The 10,443-nt window shown below is 34.3% G+C and overlaps 1 long non-coding RNA gene across 1 annotated transcript; it reads left to right on the top strand.

The window, feature by feature from the left end:
- Nucleotides 1-37: 37 nt before the first annotated feature.
- Nucleotides 38-609, top strand: LOC136066352 (uncharacterized). Its single transcript, XR_010627802.1, has 2 exons — nucleotides 38-284; nucleotides 384-609. It is a non-coding gene; the product is annotated as an uncharacterized LOC136066352 (long non-coding RNA).
- Nucleotides 610-10,443: the final 9,834 nt, after the last annotated feature.

Below are 10,443 nucleotides of genomic sequence, written 5' to 3'. Positions count from 1 at the left end.
AATCAATATAAATCTAGTGACACAAAAAACTTTCACATCTTAACATGAATGCGCAGAACATGAGCAAAGTCCTTCCCCCACAGATGCTGAAGCAGATTGGTGGCATGGGTGGCTTACAAAACTTGATGAAGCAAATGGGATCTACAAAAGACATGATGGGCATGTTCGGAGGTGGAGACAAGTAGATGTTGCCCACAGATATATTGATGACTTCGAGCTCACTTCCAACTATGGCTGTAACCATATTGCCTTGTTGGACAGGAAGGCACACAGGTCCCATGCAGGTTGATACTACTGACCATTCTGCTTTGCCAAATCAATATAAATCTAGTGACACAAAAAACTTTCACATCTACTAATTTGCCCTGTTATGATTGGTACAGAATAAACTGACATCAATGGTTGGCTCATGCAAAAATGATATTACTCCAATCATAACTTGCCACCTTAAGAAGTAACGAAAAATGTTTGTGAAATATTTTGTTGTTTTAACATTGCACTTGCCAAATATATTAATTCTTTAGAGGGCCACATTTGGTTTAATCTCAAGCATAGTGGCATTTTGTTGTAATATGATTATATGAAAAGTGAGCATAGAAATTCTCCTTATTTTATGTATTTACTTTAGAAGGTTTTTTTTTTTTCTTTGCTAAATATTTACTTAAGAAGGTTAGTCATGAAATAAAAAGAACCGAAATGATTTTGAGGGTATGAAGTAGATAATCTTTTCGTTAGTATGAACAAAGAAAATTGTATCATTGCAGTTTTCCACCTTCTTCAACCACAATGCGTCTCTTAATTCTCTAGGAAATACTTGATCGTCCGAAGTTTGCACTCAAAAAGGGCAGAAACCACACATGTCCAAAAAGGATTGCCCTGAATCTTCTTGATTTAAGGAGCAAAAAAAGGATTATTCTAATTTCTATTTTTACAACAGATATATGTTAAATAATAAACAGTAACATATCAAACAAAAAGAAGATCAAGTTGGTATTATGTAAAACTAAAAGGAAAACAAAGCAATTCTTAATCATACCTCTAATTATAATGGATATATAGAGATATATATATATATGTATATATATTTTTTTTTTTTTTTTTTTTTTTTTTTTTTTTTTTGGGAAAATAAGGTTTTGTAAGTACACATTTTATCAAAGAGAATTGAAATATTCTCAAGTGTCAAATTAGAGATAAGAATAAATTAAATATTGACTTTTTGTTTCATTTGTTCAATATTTTAAGACTTCTAACTAAAAAATAAATAATTTTTTGTATCATTTGGTTTAATATTTCAAAACTTTTCATCCCTCATAAATACACATAAAACTCTTTGCATCTTAATTCACAATTTTCCCATCTTCACTTCTACCCTTTATATATGCCTACCTATAGCCCTTTATGTCATCCCATTCAAATACACAAACAAAAAACGATATCATTTACCTTCAATCTTTCAACAATACCTACCTTAATCTAACATTGTTGTTTTTCTAATCTTAACTTGTATGATTTGGCTAAAAGCAAGGAAGGTGGAGCTTGCATTTTATATTGAGTAACAACAACAAATGGTTTTGTGTGTAAACAAACATTTTATTTTAGAATTAAGAAGAAAGAGAAAACACACATTCTATATCAACTTTTTTTTATAATAGTCCTCCAAGTTTTTTTTTTTTTTTAATTATTTCTCATTAGTTCAATTGAATAATTATAATAGATATGTGTGTACAATTTATAATTTTTGCATTTTATGATGAACTCATTACTAATGAAGTTTTATAAAAATTATACTATAATACATATATAATATTCTCTAAAACTATCTTACATAAAATATTACAACATTATCTGTGCATCGCATGAGTAACTTACTAGATAATTCTAAATACAACTTTTTTTTTTAAAGCCACAAGCACCTCTTCAAAGGTTTGGGTGAGTAACCTGCAGTCAGATATTAGGGAGTTACATGGGTGAGCTTGGAGAGAACTATCATTTTGCAAGGTAATGAAATCAGTGACCACTTTGGCATCTAGCTCAACATGCAATTTTTGATATTTAAGTTTTTTGCCAAGGTGAGACCATCACATAAGCCCTAAAGTTCAGCAGCAAGAGAGTGAGTGAATCCAATGTTCCTAGAAAACCCACCAACCCAATTACCCCTATAATCCCTGATGAGACCACCTGCACCCGCCATACCTGGGTTGCCTTTGGCAAAGCCATTAGTGTTGAGTTTATAGAAGCCTAATGGAGGAGGCTTCCATCCTATAAAGAGAAGGTTTAAGGTCTGACATGCTGCTTTGGGTGGGCAATTGGAGTAAAATTCCAAGGACAAAGATTGGATTCTTGGTGCAAAGTATTGTGAGGCATTTTTTGTGAGTTGTTGTTGCAAAGTCAGGATGGGTGGGTTTTCAGCTGAGTTTGGTTGGTGTTCTGATGACTCTTTGCTTAAGGTGCATGCGTGGGTGTTCTCCGAGGAGTTTGCGCAGCTCATAGGTAGCGACGTATGAGTGAGCCTAGGGTTGTGGGCTTGAGGTTTCAAAGAGGAAGGCATCTTGTTCTCGGCAGGAGGGGAGGTGGAGGCGAAAGAAGGTTTTGGTGAAAGTTTAGGAATTTGGTTTGAAGTCTCAGCTTGGGTAAGTGAGGAAAAGGTTTGGTCTCTAGCTGGTAAGGGAATCTGAAGCTCTTCAGAGGTTAAAGTTGACATGACAACTCTGTACAGAGGAGCGTTGGTGTCAAGGGCATTGGGAGAGGAGGAAGTCATGGGGCCGGCGTGTAGGTGGCTGACCGAACTTGGTTGAGAAGGGGTTTTTTGGGCTGTGGTCCAATGTGTTGCATTGGGTTTTGACTTACGAGTGGGCTTAGGGTCACGTGCATAACTGAAGTTTCCACGTGAGAAAGCAGGGGAGCCAAGGTCTTCATGTGCATGGTGCTGAGACACTGGAGCATGCAGCACGTTGGTGCTAGCGTTCTTCTTTTTGGGAGGTTTTCTTCGTTGGACAATCATCCATTCACTGAACTCCTTTGTGGGCTGGTTTTGCGGGGGTGGAATGGGAAGGTCGAGGTTATTATTGGTGGCCTGAGTAGCGGGTGAATAACAGAGGGGCAAAGTGAAGCTTTGTGCCCCACTCGTCCACAGTCGAAACAAATAGTAGTTATGCCTTCGTATTGGATGGGTTGGAGAAGGTTGTCGATCCTAACCTTTGAGATCAACATAGAGTCAAGGTCGATTTGGATGCACAGACGAGCATATCGTCCTCTAATATTGTCGATGGTGCGAGAGTCAATTTTTAGGAGAGTTCTTAGTTGGTTTCCAACTCTCTAGAGAATGTTATCGTCATAAAGCTCGATCGGTAGTTGTGGTAGGCAAGCCCAGATAGCCGTAGTGGTGAGTTTAGCGTCGGATGGATGAAAACCAGGGGACCATCTTCCAATAGAGAGAAATTGGTGACTGATAAACCATGGGCCCTCGCCGATAACTTTCCAGTAGTCGTCTTTTAGTTTGAAGTGAATAAGAAAGTAGTCCAAGCCAAGATCAATGATATGAATATCCCTGGTTGGTTTCCAAATGGTTCAGATTTTGTGGTCAAAGTATTTGAAGCCTAGTGACTTATTAAAGGCTTTGACAATGATGTTGGATCGCCAGGGAGCTCTGGTGCACTGCTTTTCTTCTTTAGAAAGTAGTATGGTGGGAAAGGAGTCGTCCGAGTCGAGCTCAATGTTTGAGTGAGGATCTTCGTCATTGATGGGCAGGCCATGGGCTATGTGATCTTCCCAATCTAATGAGGGACGTAATACCAAGTCCTTGTAGGATATAGTGGGCCTTTGAGGCGTGAAGGATTGGGAGGTGGCCTTGTGTTTCTTAGTGATGCGGACAAGGTGGTCCGCTTCTTCAGCAAAGAGGGATGTTTCTTTGTTGTTGCTCATAGTTGTTCCATAAGATAAAGTTATTGTGGATTAGATAAGGGTATTTAACAACATAAAAAGTCAAGAAAAGTAGTCTGATATATATATATATATATATTTTACAAGATAGAATTTCTAATCTAGCATAATCTAAGTGTATATGTGTGTGAAGCTTCCTCCTAGAGACTTGAACCCCAACCCTTGCCCCTCACACCCCACAAATACTTATACTTGTAGAGTGACCACCGCACCAAGGATCCACGGTGATAAAGTAATCTAATATTTTTACTACGCTATGTACTCAACATTTTTTGAACTTGGTTTACTACGCTATCAAGAACAATGATCGCTTCTTTCAGCCTTGAAAGCCAATGCAAAAATCTTTATGTCCAATAATCATTTTGAACAATGGAAACCCTATCATAAAGATGAATTTCACAAAAGATATGTACTCCATCTTCCTTTCTTTCTTTTTCTCTCTTAAGAGATCACTTCTTCTATGGTCGAAATGACTGTGAACCTCAACTTTACACAGGCATGCAAAAATTAAACGCTTTCAATGCAACATGTAGATAATATAAAACATATTATACATTGTTATGTGCTATCGCCTATAAGTACCAATACTCGTCCATATGATCAGAATTTCAAAAGTAATGGTGTTGTTCCTTCTTTTGCAAACCCAACTATGGAAAAACTTTAATGTTCTCATAACTCCCCAAGTTCAACAAAATCGATTTTGCTAAAATTCCTTGATAAAATTATGCATGTAGGATTAAAGTTAACATTTAACATTTCATGTTCCTTCCTATCTTTCCTTTTAAAGCAAAATGCAATGGGACAAATAATGTAATTGTGGCAGGTTAAGACCATAAGAGGGAAGTGATCATGACTGTAAAATTTGGCAACTAATTTTATCAATTATCAAATCAAAAACAATATTGGCTTCGCGTTGACGGCGAGGTGGATGTGGAGATGCAGGGAGGAGGAGCAGCTAAGTGAGAGTGAGAGTGAGGCCGTGAGGGTGGGTAAGAGTGAGTGCTTGAGAGGGGCGGCAGCCACGAGGGTGGGTGAGACTGTGAGAGTGAGGGCTTGAGGCCTGAGGGAGGTGGCGGCTATGAGGGTGGATGAGAGTGGCTGAGTAAGATAAGAGCTTGAGGGTGAGAGGGTGAGAAGGGTGACGGTTGAGTATGAGAGAGATTGAGAGTGAGATTAGGTTAGGTTAGGGTTTGGAAAAAATAGGAATAGAATAGTTAGCTATGTATATATATACTTAGGGTATTTTAGTAATATTACATATATATATGGGTCAGGTTCGGGGCGAGTATGCATAAAACCCACACCCAACCCAAACCCGCCATGGGTTGGATTATTAAAACCCAAACCTACCCCTATTATTTCACGGATCAGGTAAAACCCATCCCGTTAGGGTCAGGTCAGGTCATTTTTGCCATTCCTAAAGAAAATGTATTCATGATAGAATTGTTTATGCATGTCCATATATATATATATATATATACACACCATGGAATCACTTCATTATGTTGAGCTATTGAGAAATTTATACATTTTAGTAACTACATAGACATTAAGTGATTTTAAGAGAGGAGTAATGGTTCTTCCAAATCAACTTTAATACTCTTGTTCTCCAAGGATTCATGCAATATAACTCTAGAACTGTATCTTGTTTGATCTCTTCCATATCTTCAACTTTAGCCCTAATCATAGCATACAAACTAATGATCATGAAAAAAGAACCTAGCAAGATGAAGTCAAACACAATTTCTAAAATTTAACAAATTGGCCTAGAAAATAGCAGGAGAAGAAAACAACTAAAAAAAAAATTGGAAGAAGAGCGGACTAGTTTGAAATGTACTAAGCCTAAACCAAAAAAGTTTAACTGTAGGTCCAATTCATATTGTGGTGTACAATATGATAATAGTTGTTAAATACATCGTAGTAAGAAGGAAGAGAGAAAGATCATGAATTATAAATTATCATGTGTCAACAATAAATGCAATAAATTATAAATTATACCGAAGAGTAATGCATTGTTGATTGTAGAATTGCCAAAGAAAACATCCAAGTGTGAGTGTGTGTCTATATATATATATATATATATATCAAAAACACTTGCTAAAAAGTGTGAACTATGTGAAAGTAAATAGAATTTTAGTGATAAAAAGTGAAATAATGTAAGAGAATTTGATTTGTAATATTAGCATCATCACCCAAAATGACCAGAAATAATTACTTACATAGAAAAATGGACAACTCAACAATCATTTATCCTTGTTTAATAATTTTGGTCCTCTAAGCAATGCTATCGAAATTGCTTTACGTTACAAAACATTGTTGCTACTATCTTGACAATATTTCTTAATCTTCATATATTAACCTTCTCCATTCTAATCAATTTAAGAACTTCTAGAACTTGTAAAAAGTTTTATGTAGATAAATATAAGAAAAAGTGCAAAAGGAATATGCATTACACTGACTGAGCAGTTCAATTATTTTACATTGTTTTAATTTATTTCTTATGTTATTTTTATCATATTTTTGTATATTTAAGGAGTATCATGGATTGAAGAGCAACATATAGCCAAATTGACCAACGGAACCTAAGTGGACTGAATTGAACCAAACTGGACTAAATGGACCTAAGTGAACTAAGATGGACCAACATGAACCAAAGTGGACCAAAATGACCAAAATGATTCTAATCATTTTAGACTCTAATTTGAATTATAATTGGATTTTTTTTTTTTCTCTATTTCAGATTTATGAGAGAGAGAGAGAGAGAGAGAGAGAGAGAGTTCAGGATTTTATCAGTTAAGCTCCCACCTTAGCATATATTTATATTCGAGTCTATAGCATTATTGCAAAAATACCTTTATTAATATTCTTAGATAAAGAAATGATTAGAAATAACTTGAACGACTTCCATATAAACAAAATAAATCACGAGATAAAAGGTAAAATCAAAAAATTAATCTAGCAAAGGAAATTTTATGAGAAACTACCTACAAAATTATTTCTAAATATACTATAGTAAAAACGCCTCAATTGAATATATATATCTATATATATAATAATAGGTGAAGCAGAGAGAAACTCAAATAGAATTCCAAATTAGAGTTCCAATTTTGTGTCATGTGTCATTCCAATTGTTCAATTAGAATCTGAAATTGGAGTCCAATTTTACTATACACGTGTATAAAGAAAATAATCAGAAGTATATAATATGATTTGGGGTTGTTTTTGAGAGAACCATTACTCTAATTCATTGTTTTTATTTATTTTTACATAAGTTCATTGTTCTCTTGGTTCAAACTTCAAAGTGCCTAGGGAACTATAACAGGAAGCCAAATATGGAAAGTGGCCATGGGAATTGAAAATAAATTTCAAAAAATTAATTTTTAAAAAAAAAGAAAGAATATTGCAAGAGATGCACCACTTGGAAAAATTGAATTCCAATTAAAATTCATTGGACTTGGTAATGATCATGAGATGAAATTAATAACACATTAAACACTCATGCTTTGGGAATCAGTAGTACCAATCTAAATCCATTGGATTTGCTTCATGATAATACAACTATGAAGGATGTATAAAAACACGTATAAATCCATCTCTCTATAAAAAGAGATTTGAGAGAATTTCTTTTATCAACCATGCAACTTCAGAGGTTTTTTCTTCACACAAATACCCATCATGTTACAAAATGACCTATCGTAAAACTACAAAATGAGTACAACTCTGAGAGTTTTTTTTTTTTTTTTTTTTTAATAATTTTTTAAGCTACAAAAATTTCAATCACCAATAGAGATTGAAGATTCAAAAGCAAGAATGAATAAAACTACAAAATGAGTACAACTCTGAGAGTTTTTTTTTTTTTTTTTTTTTAATAATTTTTTAAGCTACAAAAATTTCAATCACCAATAGAGATTGAAGATTCAAAAGCAAGAATGAATCTTTTAGATAAACATCGTCACTAAGGTTCATCTTTCTGTGAAATATTTCCATTTAGTTTTGATTCCCTTAATTGATATAGTGATGGGTTTGTGTGTATGCGCAAACATTGAGTCAATATTAACATTTTTTGAAATCCTTTGGTCCTTGCTTGATGATTGACTTCTCTTGCAGATATCAATCTTGCACGAAGATAGCTTTTAACCTATTTGGTGTGACCTTACTAAAAACAATATTTAGCACAAGGGAAGAATATCCAATGTCAACCTTGTGAATTCTTAAACCTATTAATTAGTCCCCTTTATGGCAAACACTTCTCTCTTAGTAGCTTCATAGCTGCCAATTTAGTTTCATATTACTCTATTTTGGCTTATAGTTGTGCTACTTTTGAATATTTTTTTACTTAAGTTTGATTGCTGTGCCAAATGTCTCTAAAGTTTTATTTACTTAAGAACCAATTAATTGTATGGGCTTAATTACCCTTTAATTACCCTTTCAATATACGCATGACTACGACTGTAACTTGTATACTATATCAATCTATTGTGGTTCAACTCACTTTCTTTTATACACACACACATACATATATATAGATATATATACTGCTAAGTTTTGTTAGTAAAATTTTATGGTTAATTATATGAATTTAGACTTAACTGAACCTTTTAAATATGAATAAACTTATGATTAATAATATATCTATTCTCATGCGGTAGCATGGGTTACATACTAGTATATATATATATATATATATATGACAAATCCGTTAACTTGTCATTGAGGGGATAGTATTTTATAACTCACACTCTCACCGGGCCAGCATACTGATTTGGTGGGACAACTAATGGATGGATAACCTAAAAATTTAATTTTGTGAAACAAATACTTACCGTATTGGAGGGGTTGGTTTCAGCGTCTCAACTCTCAATGCTTGACATCCTTGGATTTCTGGTAATGAGAGAGCTTACTCTTAATATTTCTAGAAAACGTAGTGAGTTATTACTCATCATGATATCTCTAGCTGAGCTGTGAGGCTTGTACTCTTACGGAATTATTGCCATTATTATAATACCTTTATGAGAGCTGCTCTCCATATATTTATGGGTAAAATATCATTTTCGTCCCTAAACTATCACAAAAGTTCGTTTTTCATCCCTAAACTTTCAAAAGTTTGTTTTTCGTCCCTAAACTATCACAAAAGTTCGTTTTTCGTCCCTAAACTTTCAAAAGTTCTATTTTCGTCCCTAAACTTTTCCAAATGTATTGATTTTCGTCCCTCCCACATCAGCACTCTGTCAAAGCCACGTCAGCACTCCGTCAGACGGAGGGACGAAAATCAATACGTTTAGAAAAGTTTAGGGACGAAAATAGAACTTTTGAAAGTTTAGGGACGAAAAACGAACTTTTGTGATAGTTTAGGGACGAAAATGATATTTTACCCTATATTTATCAACAAAAATCAATGCCCAAACAATAGTCTCTCTCTGTTGTAGACGTGAAGTTTAGTAGGTTAGATTGGTAGATAGTTCTTTTACTTCTAATAGAATCATGTTGTAAATTCAGCTTTACTATGTTCGCATTACCATTGTCATGCCTCAAGCTTTAGACATTAAAATCATGGGTAGGATTATTTACTAAGTCGCATCTCATTCAAATTAAAATTAGAACAGTTTCAACTAATTAAATTATGCTGCTTGTTTATGGCATAATGAAATGTGCCTTAGCTTGATCTAAAGTGCCCTTGATACTGTAGTGCAAATAATTTCATAGCAAGCTTCTGTTTGTGAGTTAATCTTTGAAGTATTGATCATCAACAATAAAAATAGCAGATACAAATAATCCCCATGTTCGAATGATTGTTAAGATGTCCAAATAATTCTTAGGATGGATCTTGTTTCTTTAATTTTTGTGAACTCAATAGATTGGATTTTCTAGGGTCATGATTCATGATCATGTTTATGTTGCTCTTAGATTTTATATTGCTAGGGGTCACTTTTCCTAGAGAAGGTAGTGGTGCCTTTTAATGTGGTATTCTCTCTTAATCTCTTTTTGTTACTATAGATCTTAATTTTTGCATGAGTGTAACATATCTGACTGAGGACATATGCTTTTTGTATTTCAGAAGAGGAGGAAGCAATTAATGAATAGAGGATTGGAGGTGATAATGTTAATGTTGAGTCAAAACATGTGATGATGTTGATGATAGGACTTTTTATGAAATTGGCACATCCATGTATTTATTCCTCAACATCAAGAGACCCAAGCTTTGACCTGTGGAAAACTGCTCTGTTAGTCGCGATCACCATTTTTCTCTTTCAATAAAATTTTAGATCGAAGAGTCAATGGATTCAGTTCAGTCTGTCAAAATCAAATTTGACCATTCTCTCTTGACTTCTTCCACTAGGTATTAACAAAAATAAACAATGGTTTTCTTTTGGCTTTCGTACAAAATTTGTAATTATCGAGAGGAAAATACGTATGAGAACATATTTGAGCGCAAGTGCTGGCACTACCTTTTTGAGTAAAAGTAAATCTTTGCCTACGCTTATGAATATTTCAACTAAACTCTTG

The sequence above is a fragment of the Quercus suber genome, unplaced genomic scaffold, assembly GCF_002906115.3.
Source record: "Quercus suber isolate HL8 unplaced genomic scaffold, Cork oak 2.0 scaffold_32, whole genome shotgun sequence".
Taxonomy (NCBI): Eukaryota; Viridiplantae; Streptophyta; class Magnoliopsida; order Fagales; family Fagaceae; genus Quercus; species Quercus suber.
Note: the sequence above shows the minus strand (reverse complement) of the source record. Positions and strands in the feature narration are given on the sequence as shown.